Source organism: Anser brachyrhynchus, assembly GCF_964034855.1.
Source record: "Anser brachyrhynchus genome assembly, chromosome: 16".
Lineage (NCBI taxonomy): Eukaryota > Metazoa > Chordata > Aves > Anseriformes > Anatidae > Anser > Anser brachyrhynchus.
Genome location: NC_137734.1, coordinates 10,175,796 through 10,188,286, shown reverse-complemented (window position 1 = coordinate 10,188,286; position 12,491 = coordinate 10,175,796). Strand labels below are relative to the sequence as shown.

Genomic DNA, 12,491 nt, shown 5'->3' with positions numbered 1-12,491 from the left:
GTGTCCTAACCAGGGACCAACTGTTAAAAAAGGATGCTCTCATCAGAAGGGAGAGCCTATTCTCAGCAGGCTGTGAGTTCTTTTTGAAGCAATGTTTGCAATTGCAGTGGGGAGGTGTATGCCCAGACAGGGTTCTGCTGCTCCTTTCAAATTGTTTTATCTCAAAACAAGTCCTACAGGAAAAGGCACAGAACTCTACAAATCATCATCTCATCAGCTAGAAGAGTCTTACATCTGAAAATGCTCAAAAGGAGATAAAACTGACCCATAAACGAAGAGTACTGTCTCAGTTTTACCTTCTTAAGTTCCCAGTGACTCGGCGATGTATCACCTAGGCACACGACCTGGAGGCCAGCCCTGCAGGCAGCCTGTAGGCACGCTGAGGACAGACCATCCGTCTGTCTCCAGCCTCTGGGCTCACTTGATGCTGTTCAACACTCTCATAGGCTGGGTTTCTCCACCCGGGCCAACACACACATGCATGTAGGATTAGAAAGCAGCTTTTGGACTGTGAAAATCTAATGGACCTGTAGGTGATGCTTTCCTGAGGAACACATAGACTCCTAAGAGCTATCCACAGATAATATCTGAGCTAAACAACCAGTTCTACAGATAGCTACAAACTGAAAACCTTAACAAGAAGAATTAAGAAGCTGATACGAATCCTAGTTATCCTTGCTAATATTGAATGAGATACCTCCCCTTTCACCTAGACCTTCCCCCTCCTCTGTTCACTATATGAAATATAATTTTGCTTTCAGGAAGTATCTATGACACTTCCATCTGAAGCAGGGTTTCCAGTATTTACAGGTATCAAAGAACTGGTCTTAATTTCATCTGATACTTTAAAAAGCCTTTTATTCTGAAATAAATTATTGAAATGTGGTATTGGTAAAATGGGTTGCTCCAGTAATGGATTTACTGTGATGGTGCAATCAATTTCAGAGATTGGATTTCAGGATAGAAACTATTCATCACTCTCCATGTCAACGCAAGGTTTACCTTCACACTGCGGTCATCCACCATAACTTACGGATACCAAGGGCAGAGGAGGATCTATGGCAGGAAAACTCTTTCTAGGGCTTTTTTTTTTTTCTTCCCTGTTGTGGCTGAGGTCAGAGCCTCAGGAGCTTGCAGTTACAGCAGCTCTACAGCATCAGGCTGCCATCCAGGGCATGAGAGGACTCATCCCTGTGCAACAGCAGGAATGCTTAAATATCCTATTTACCTGCTCTCTCATCATTCAAATGCAGGCTTTGATCTGTGTGTTTTTCCCCCTTTTCTGCCGTATTTCAGGATCACAGAGCCCTTCAATAGATAAAGCCATCAGGACTGCAATAGTTTTAATAGGAATAATGGGGAGAGACCTTGGAGCAGTACAACTTCTCGTCCTGTGGCGTAAAGCACCCAGGACAAGACTGATGCTCATGTGGGAAGGAGTGCTGTTATCTGTCCTTCCTTGCCCTGCACTGCCCGCTCCCTTACAGTAAGTGCATGCCTGAGGCTTTTCACCAGCTGGAGACCCCAACAACTGCAGGTACGCCTGCCATGCTGGAGCTACAACCATCCTGGACCTCTGCAGCAAAGGGAGATGCTGAGAACAGGAGCACTTCTGTCCTGGAGACTGTCAACAGAGACAAGCTTATGCTCCATTTACTTTTGCTCCACAGAGGCCCATGTGCCTCTATTAGCATATATACATATTCACAGCCTCATTAGTCCTTCTTCTTCCTTGTTGCCTGCCTGGTAGAGCCCCTCCAGTCCTGCCAGTGCCACAGTCCGTGGATCCTCCATGAACCACCACAAAACATCTCATCTGCGGTGTCCTCAACTACCAGTGGCGGCAACAAACTGCATATCCAAGCCTCGTGACATAAAAAACATGTAAGCTATTTTTCCATCTTCGTCTCTAATGAATCTTGTTCTTAGTTCCTAGAAAGCAAAGTCAGCTCCATAAATCAAGAAGGCTGTCGTTTTGGTGTTTTACATTAACACCTTCATGCTTTGCTGTGACCTCCTGGACTGGGGTGAACTATTCTGCTGTGCTGGGAAATGGCAGCTCCGGAGCCAAATTTAGCACCTAGAAAATTTCCCTTGGCTCTTAGGTGCCATAATTTTAAACCTGACTCCCTGCTTAAAGACAAAGTCATGTCTACATTTGATTTCAGGTGTTACATACAATAATTTAAGAAGCTAAATGGGGATCTGGCAAGTCTCTGACTTATGGAGGGGGTTGGAAAATAACATTTGGAGCCAAAAGTGCAGCTTTCTTGGCTATGGTTTGTACTCTGTCTAGCAGACTCAGCTCTGCATTTATTCTTTCACTGACTTACTCAAGTGCTACAAATGGTGAAGTCTTGCTCAGCTTCAGAATCACCATCAATAACTACAGCTGGACCGGAATACTTAGTGAGGGGTGAAAAACAGGGCTTGTGATAGCTATTTATTGTGCCTGTTAGGACAGCTAAAAGTAACTGAAAGGTCTCTGGAGTTTTAGAGCTCTCTTCTCACTCCGCTCCACTCCACTGATTCCACTCCTTCTTCTGCTCTGTTTTTTCGTATGAAATATGGCCTATCCTGGAAATTTATTTTACAAAAATCAAAACTCTGAAGAAGCTCACAAAAGGCACTTTGCAATGGTTCAACCAAAGTGAGCCACAGCAAGAAAATTAATGATGATGCCACTGCATTTGCCTGCAAAGGAAGGGCTCCTGGAAGGGCAGGGTGTCCCAGGGGTGGCTAACTCTAACTTTGGCCCAGCAAGTGGTTGCTTAAGGTTCCTCTTAATGCTGCATTTTGAATGTTTTTGTATTTTTCCATTTATGAATATCCAGCCCTCAGCTCTCTGGCACCTGGACTCATTTGTTCGTTCTACTTCTGCTAGCAAGTCCTGCTCCAAACTGCTCCAGTGCCTCCAAACCTGGGGCACTTCCCCATCGGCCTGACGATCCTTTTGCCCAAGCTACCCCTGCAGCTGACAACAAGATCCTGTGACAGATCTTTCCGGCCATCCCAAATAAAGCCTGCGCTTTATTGTCAGACCTGCCTTCAGCCACAGTAAGCCTATAATAAAAGAAACTCAGTTCTCGTCTCTTTAGTCCCTGTTCAGAGCTCTTGATTTTGCTCAGGGACAAGATTAGGCTGCCGTATCTGTGTCAGTCTCAGTATTTTCCACTAGTGGTAACCACACTTGAAACACTAAGAGCTCTTGGAGTGCTTCACCTTCTGCAGTCCAGGGCTGACCAGAGTAGATCTACATAACTTAGTGGTCACCAATGTATGTACCTCTGCTTTAGAAGTGTTCTTGGGATGGAAGGTGCTGGAAAGGGTCAGGAGGAAGAGGCAACACTGGGGGAGAATGAAACTATAGCATAAATGAGATTTTTACTCAGAATTCCCAAGCTTCAATTTTTTTTTATTTTTTTAGAACAGCAGTAATTCCAGTGGTGAATGAAGAAAGAATTTCTTTTTTAAAGATCCAGAACTTTCACTGCTCAGATAAAATGTAATGACTCCAAGTTCTCTAAATCAAAAAAAAAAACCTCTTCCCAAATCTAACCATCAAGCCATAAAACTGTTCATGACACTGTTCTGAGTTTCTTAACTTAGAAATATTGATGGGCAGAAAATAAATTAAACCCCTAAAACTCTTGCAACCTTCTCAATCAAGTATAAAAAAGGGAGGGGGGGGGGAAACCATAGATATATCCACATTCACCAGTAACCTGTAGAAATCATAATTAGTGTCAGCTGGAGTACAAGATGCTATGAATTTATCAGTGCTATGATATACACTTATCTAAGCAGAATCAAGCACTACTCAAGGGAGATTAAGATCCATGAATCTAAGTTTACTATCTGCCTCTAGTACAGTGCCACAAATGCATTCCTTGGGGTCTCACAGGCCCCATACCTGGTTCACCAACAAAGAGATGAGATCTCAGACCTCTGATCTTCCCACAACGAGACAGCAGTGCCTCCTGCTGTACTCCAGGCAGCATTTATTCCTGCACTTCCAGCTTCCTTTGTCTGATTTCAATTAGAAATAAAGCTATGGTTAGCAAGCTGAGAATTTAGGTGATTAATGGAAGATGTGTAATTGGCCTTAACATCTCTGGAAGCAACAGCCTGTGTCACAGAAATACACTCTGCACAGTCCAGCATGGGACAACAGGGGAGTTGTGCAGTCTGCGAGGGAGCCAGAAATACCCAAGAGATGTTCTGTTCATAAACCAGCTCTTAATGCATTTCAGAGTGTGCGTAAGTGTCGCAGCACATCAGGGACGGTCTGCAGCACCCACAGGGTTTCAACCTCCTCAGACTTGCTCCCCTCCTCTTGCTTTAACTTATTTCAGTATTAATCTGCAGGAAGCCCTGCTGCAACACTGCGACCTTCTGCTGAACAGACTTTCACTTGTGCTGACCCATGACAAACTATCACAGTTGGGGAATGCTGGCTGTATCATAGCCTGCATGAATGCCAAGACGGGCTTAATCCAAAAACATCAGAAAAAGGAACTTGGGGTCAATCTTACTTAAGGAATGTGCCAAGCTTCCTGGAGGTCACAGCGAGAAAAAAAAGCCCAATGTTTCACCTCTGAAATGGAGAGACAGAGAGGTTTTAAATCCCTTCAAGTCATCAGCCTGCAAAGCAGGTAGACTAGCAAAATAAAAGAGGGGCTTTTCTCTGCCCTGGGCTGTAACTGGGAGCCTTTCACTGAGCGGGCTCTTCCTCCCCCTCGGGGTGGATTTCTGCATATCAGATAGAAAATCTCTTTGAAAAACAGCAAGTCAAATCTTTCAAAACAATCATTATGATAACAACGAAGAATAATAATGTTAAAGACTACTCTGCCACCACGACTTCCACCCAAAAAATTTCTCAAGGCTTTGCAGAGTCTATTTATCAAACCTCGGTGTAGGGCGGCTGGCTCTGGGGAAGAATGTCAACAACACCCTCCACAGCGGGCTGTGGTCACTTCTCCCTGCCGTAAAAAGCACCTCGCCATCAGACCTTTCCAGCAGAAGCACAAGGTCCTGTGCTGCTTGCGGGGCACGACAGGCACAGACTGCCCACCAACCTCCCCTCCGCAATAACCTGCCCCCAGTACCCCACGTTTGTTCAGGTGATGGCACTGCTGAGATGTGCGTCTGTCTGTCCCGCCCTCACACCTTTTGAATCAATCTTCTTTGCCTGACTTCCAGGCCTTGGGGAGATGTAATATGTGCAAGGTAGCTTGAGGCCTTTGGCTCAAAAGGTGCCATGGGTGCAAAGGACAATTCCAGGCAAGTTTTAAGCAATCAGTGAATTTCATAGCATGTCTGGGAGACTTCTGTGGTTTATATTTGGAGAAATTCAGGCAGGAGATGGTGACATAGCTTCTAAAGATCACTGAATGAAACTGTGGGAGTGACAGGAAAAAAAATTAGTTATCTAAAGCTTTTCAAATGACCATCAGATAAAACTCTCTTCTAGTTATTTGCCATTAAGGATCAAAGAATATCCCAGTATTCAGCTAACAGAAGGCAGAAAAGGGCATTTACACCTGAAACCAGTTTCACTGAGGAACAGGGTTCCCACATAACCTTCATGCAAGTTCAGTGACAGGGTGAGAGAGCTTGGTGGACCTGGAAGCTGTGACATCTGCCTTGCCAGGACCACGTGCCACCACTACACTCCTGCCAGCCTGGCTCTGGAGATCTGTGCCCACTCCAGCTCAGCTGCAGTAATCCCCTGTCACCAGGATGGCCAGGCAAAATGTAGTCTGCAAGCTGTAATGCCAACATCACTGCAGTGATGAGCCCTGGGAAGGAGTGCCAGCATGAATGTTAATTCTTCTGTAACTAGAATTTGCAGAAGTGGTAGGTAAAGGCTTACCTGGGCTGTGGTGCAAAGCCTTGTGAGGATGGTCTGAGCTGGGGAGAAGGGCAAAAAATACAAGAACAGACTGGTTTGGAAGCAAGAAGGTAGCTGTGGACACTTGTAGACTCGCTCCAGATTTATTCTGGGGTAAATGAGAAAAAAAAAAATTGGTCTTGTGCATGTACAGCCAAATGTGAATGTTTGCAAAGCCTGAGTAATGGGGGTAGTACTTCTCTTAGCCTCTATCCCTCCTCTTTAACCATTTCAGACCTCTTTCTTCCTCATCCCAGATGAAAAGCCTGATCCATCAGTTGGACAGACAATCCACAGGATTTCAGATCTCCCTGAAACACTCCTCAGAAACACCTTTCCTTAGAAAATTTTCTGCTCACTCTGCAAAACAAAGACCATCAGCTTCTAAGCATGTTTGCAGGCTAAGCCAAACATATAAATCTTTGGAAATTTAAAATTCACAGCATAAAACTGGGGGATTTCAGGAGCTGTTTGTAGCGCTGTTACTGAATTCTTAGAAGTGAGCAAATGCTGCATTTGGGCAGTCATGCAAAATATTAATTTCCATTGTTAAGACAGTTTTTTTAAGCTTCATTGACTGTCTTGTTTCCAAAATTGTTGTTGAGAGTAAGTAAAAGTAACCAGAAAAGTAATTCGTCTGACATCGATAAGAATGGGAGTGTCTGTTCTCCTTTCTGAAACGAAATGGTTGATGCTCGTTGTCATCCAGGGGAAGGAAGATGTGACCCATCACATCTAGCCACATTCTTATCACAGATAGTTTGTACACAGTAGCAAGAAATGCTCAGAGGTAAAGATCCCTCAAAGAACATTTGAAGAAAAGGAATTTTAAATTCGTTCAGGGAGAGACTGGGAAGAAAATATAACGCTAAAGATTGAGCTCTTCAGAGATTAAGGAGACCGTGTTTCTGTGCAAAGCACCTAGCACCAAGTTCAGCCAGTTTACCAGTGAACAACACTCAAAAGTCATGGAATTAATGAGCATCCGTCAGGCTGCTCCAAGACAGTTCAAGAATATGATTTGGAATACATTATTTTTTGTCAATTTTGTGATCTGCTTTATCTGTTCCATCATATCTTTGCTTAATTGTTTTTTACTTGCTTATCTATTGAAATTAAGCATCCCAGCTTCATTTCCCAGGCCTCCAGTTAAAGGGACTTACCAGGTTTATGAGTAGGTTCCTAAATTTTGAACAGGAGTTAAAACAGGTTCAGGTACAATTACAAAACTTCTTTTTTTATATATATCTGACAGCCCTTTGGCTGCTACAAGTCTCCTAGAGCCTCCCCACCTTAGCAGAGCAGCAGCTTCCATGCTTACCTGAACAGGCTCTGCCAGAAAGCCAACAGCTCCTACTTTCTATCATCTCTCACTTTTTTTTTTTTTTAGATGAAATAGCTTGGTTTTGACTTTCTCTGCAGAAAATACTTTTTCTAAGTCTTTTGTCTTTTTTTTTCATGTTTATTCTCAACTTTGTGCCAGGATCTAATGAGACTCTGAAGCGAAGCTGACACAGTCAGTCTCAGACAGAATTCTCTCTTCTCACAGTGCACATAAGTGCTTTTTGGACCAGTTTCCTTTCTCTCAGGCAATTATAGGTGATTTTAAAGAGACAGATGTTGTCAGATTTCTCCTTTGTCTGACGGGCTTTTTTTTTCCTTGGCTTTCTCTTTTCTGAGTAATAATAAAAAGTTGGCATTTCTGGGTGACTTCCCAAATTTCTGACCACACTCACCACAGGGTTGCATTCCAGCAAAAAATCCCAGCCATTTCCTGTTTTTCTGTCACAACTAGCAAACAAACACCCCAAAAAGATCAGCATTTCTAGGGAAGAGCTGTGGATAGTCTGCTGGCAAATGACTGCAGTTAAGTAGGAGCTTATATTTATGAATTCTCTTCTCATGATAAAAGAGAAAGGTATTTTTCCCATTTACTCTTCACTTAAGAACCACATCTAGTTGAGCATTTTATTTCAATCTGATTGCCAGAAATACCCTTGGAAGGATAAAATTACCCGTTACAGTCCTTATGAACAGCCTGGTAATTAGAAGCAATTAAGATGCCCATTAGCCTTTCACAGCTCTCACCCAGCTGCTTGCTCCAGCCTCCTGACCATCCTAGAGGCCCTTCACAGTGGATGCCCTCCAGTTTATCAGTGTCTTGAAATGGGGAGCCCAGAACCAGCATTTCACTTCAGGAGGCATGGAGCAGAGGAAAATAACCATTTTCTCCAACCTCCTGGCTGCCCTTTTATTAATGCAGCCCCATGTGCCTTTGTCACCTCTGCATTCATCTTTCCTTCCTTCACCTTGCTTTCCTGGTGAATAAATGAACAGATTCTTTCAACTGAAAAGATTTTTTTATGTCCTCTTTATCTTTGCACTACGCAAATAAAGAAATAAATACATTAAGTGTTATTGGTTTTGCAGTAACCCTACAGCTTTTGCAAAACTTTAGTCTTAATTTAGCCTACTTTGCAGACATACTTTGGTTCTAGGAAAGCCTGAAGGAATTGAAATGGGGCCCAAAACTGAGGGCTCGAGCAAATGTTAGACAGCTGCATGCATCCTTCCAAAGTAAAATAGATACTGAATGTAGCTGCTTGGAAATGAGAATTTTCTGCTTCTGCTATGCTTGTCATATTGGAAGTTCTTGTTTTATTTATCAGTTTGGATGCACCTGACCTTGTCTGTTCCATCTTGAAAACCTCCTTGTGCAGAGAGAGCAGCTGGGCAACTGTCCCACTCACAGTCCCAAGCAAAGCAAAAAAATAACCCAACAGGTTTGTAGATATGCTTGTTTCAGACCTTGTTTAAGCAAAAAGAGGGAGCAAAGAACTCAGTGAGATTCACTAACCTTCACCAGCACAGGCAGAGATGAACCACAGATGCAGAAGAAAGTCCCCCTGGGGTGCTCAGCTCACAGTTGCTGCTGTCCTGAGGATTTCTCTGACCTGACCGCTGTCTCCTCCCAGCCGCCCCTTTCTGATGTCCTTACCTAGCCAAGATGGAGCAATAAACTCATCTGGGTAAAAAGCACCCTGTAGGAAAACAGAATAAAATGATACTCTTTCTACAGATTTTGTCCTAATGTTGAAACTGTCAAATGAAAACATAGTTCCCCTCCACAGCATGGAAAGATGTGAAGCGCTTGCTCTCTTTTCCCTGCCCCAGCTTTCTGCAATTGTTCATAGGGTGACCAGGGGCTCAGTGCAGGGCAGGTAGCACAGAACCCAAAGGAATCATGGCAGCACACCCTGGCTCTACCCCAGAGAGCCTCCTCACTGCTGCTCAGCATTAAGCAGAGGACTATCTGTCCCTTCAATCTGCCTGCAGTGATTTACATGGTATCTTGATTCTTTTTAAATGGGAAGAAACAAAAAAGCCCCTTGGGTCCAAACCCACCTGAGCTGCTGAGCAGTGCTGACCTGACTTCTCTTGCTCCTGCTCTCCAGGCTGGTGATGCCAACTGAGCTACACCACTTCAGGCCCTTGTCTTGTACACTGCCTTCCAAATACACTTGACAGTGACAAATTAAAGGGATGTGAATTCCTCTGAAGGATAACGCGTGGGTGCCCTGGGCAGAGATGGAAGTTGGCTGAAGGCAGCCCATGGTGCTGGCATCAGCACCTGGACCCCCTGTCCTGCTCAGAGGGAGACCTAGCTCAGCTCAAAGCCTCTGGCCTCATAAGGATTGAAAATTGAGACTGGATGCACTCTTGTTCCCTGGAGCAGGGTGGTGGCTCCCAAGCGACTCCTGAGGGACCCAGCAGTCACCCCATCTTTGTCCCACCAGAGCTCCAGGGAGTGAAGTCAGACCTCAGCCACAACCCCACCCCTGCAGGCTCCAGGGGCCACGGCCATTAACCTCATTTCTGCCACCACTGGGGACAGCATCACCGGGGTCAACTCTCAGCTGCCCTGCAGTGTCAGCAGTCTTACAACAGGGAAATGCCTACAAAATGCCTTTAAACCAGCACAACAAAAGCCCATGGCCACTTTGGTATATGAAAATGGAAATGTTGAGGAAACGGAGATCAGACCTCTTGCGCCCAGCATCACAGTAAATAACTTTCCCACCTCCAGGATCATTTCTCACCTCCTCTGTCTTTAAATCATCAGTGTCACAGTGGAAAAAAACAGAAGGACTCAGTCCCTTAAAGCTCTTTCCTCTTTTTGCCTATCATTTAATTAAATTATCCTATAATGAAATCTTTCCCTAATGAGTCAGTGTTTAATAATTTATTAGACACTGAAGCCCTGCTTGGAGTCTCATCAATTATGTATTACAGCACCAGGCACTTTCAAACTCTCTTTTTTCATTTCTCATTCACTTCATTAAAAGCCCCAGCCTTGCTACTTCTAGGTTTCAGCTCACTTGCCCAGACTTAGAGGTCAGCTCGCTGGTACCTGTTTTGCCCAGAACTCACCAACAGATGTCCGTGTGCTATGTGGTCTAAAACTGTGTGGCATCTGCATACATGTTTGTGTACATGTAGAAGGGCACGAGTACCTGTCTGTAAGCAAGAGTGAGCATAAATCACACTGTTTTATTCAGACTGGCACATGGGTGTATACATATACTTGTTGATTTGTAAAATCTGTGTATGTATAGGTGAGTTTCTGTTAGCACTCATGCATCTGCATCTATAAGGTTATATTTGCTTTACATCCATGCACGTATATATCAGTACTGGCATTCCTGCCCACAGCAGTGTGCCAGTACACTCTTCTAAGTGCAGTAAATGAGCCTGTCTTTTCTCACTGCCTTTTTCTTTTTGTTTGTTTTGCTTGAAACAGTAGCACATATAGGAATTCCTGTAGGAATCAGTCAGGAAATATATACATCAGCTGTAAAGATAATGAATCTATTTAAGTGATCAGGACAGTACGAAGTACACATTGCTGCAGTCCTGACCAGCACCCACAGAATCATTTGGGGAATGGGAGCTGATTTTTCACTGTGTTTCCCATCCCAGCCACTATCAGCCCTCTGCCTCTTGTAGAGCACTAAGTTTTATTTAAAACACATTGCCTTATTTACATGGAGGTAGTTTTGGAGTCAGCAGCTCTGTTGACTACTTATCCTGGGAGAAATTTGTTGTAAAGACTTGTGTAAAGTGCACTGCTGTTAAAAACTAGTCTAGGGAACATTTCCCCCAAGGAATTGGTGATCTTGGAAGAGTTGTTCTAAAACTTCACCCATTCAATCCAGCTCATTTAGTCAAGTCTGGGTCAAATCTGCTCAGTTAGCACAGAAACACAATTAGTTTAATCTCCAGTTTGGGAGCAGAGAGTCAAGCTCAGTTGTTGCTAACTCACACGCTCTCCTCAGAAATCATGGTGTTGGTGCTCAGGAGAGCTGCAGGGCTGGAGCAGCTGAAGCCTGTGGCTCCAGGTGCCTGCATGGGGAGCACACATCAGTGGGATGACGCTGGCAGCAGCAGAGCAGATCTGATGTTGATCTGATGCTGTGCTGTAAAGAGTTTTTTGGTTTCTTTTCCTGAGCACAACCATGCATATTCCATACCTGAATTTGGGCATGCTGAAGCACCACCAATTTATCACATCTTAAGGTCTCCTGTAACTTAGGGCAGGGATTCTCCAACTGGAGCAGGTCTGCTTTTTCAGTTTCAAAATTATGCTCTTTACATTAGCCAGTCTGGGGGAGGAAAAAAAATGTGGTGCTGGCTTCCTTTCGAAACAGTCAAATTCTGACTTTGTGCCACTTCCCAGCAAGTCCAAGAAAGAAATTGAGTCCCACAGGACATGCACTGGGTCACTGCTTGTTCCTGGTGACCAGATTCAGACTGACCAGGAGGAACCTAGGCAGAAGGAATCATCTTACCTCCTCTGAAGAGCCACCACAGCCGCAGCTGCTGCCTCCCTTGGATCTGGGCTGCTCCTGCCCCTGGTGACACAGTGTGGGGATGGCGCTGGTCCACTCTGCTGCTCCTGCTGGCTGCCACCGATGCTTCCAAGGATGGGGAAATGACACTAACTCCCAAGCTCATGCATTTGCATTTTGAATACTTAACTAGACAGCTGTGCAAGGGAAAGATTTTTTTGATCAATTTATACCCCAAAGCACAAAATTTGATTTTCCTTGTAATTATCTTATCAAGCAAGTCTAAAGGAGTTATTAGCTGTAACAATCCCATCAGGTCTTTCAAAAAACTGCTACGATTTTAAAGGGTCTTTTCTTACTTCAGATCGTTTCCTTCAAAGTGAACACTTCCCCAAAACCATAGTAAGAGACTCCATAACAGACACAATAACATACATTTTGCATTTTGCCAATCAAATGATGATTTAAAAAAAAAAAAAAAAAAAGCATGCAGCCCTCCAAAACAACCCAGTACTGGTGTTACTGGAACTCTTGCATTGCTCATCAATAAATATTCTGTGTCAATAGGCCATTAACTATTAATCCCAGTGCTGGCCATTTGAGAACTTTACATCAACACTCTTGTTATTTTACACATTGCTTCTCATCTTATTAAGTGACTTGCACATATGGACAAGAGCACAGTCTCACAAATGAGCTTGCGTCAATAATGCACGGGACACCACCTCCGATAAGGAAGGGGGAGA

The 12,491-nt window shown here is 44.0% G+C and overlaps 1 long non-coding RNA gene across 1 annotated transcript in view; it reads right to left on the bottom strand.

Moving 5' to 3' along the window:
• Positions 1-12,491, bottom strand: part of LOC308178636 — a 99,265-nt gene that overhangs the window by 46,865 nt on the left and 39,909 nt on the right. The window contains exons 6-8 of the long non-coding RNA XR_013939862.1: positions 11,746-11,942; positions 8,754-8,937; positions 5,879-6,005 (exon numbers count right to left, since the gene is read on the bottom strand). This is a non-coding gene — a long non-coding RNA (uncharacterized lncRNA). The remainder of the gene's footprint in view (positions 1-5,878; positions 6,006-8,753; positions 8,938-11,745; positions 11,943-12,491) is intronic.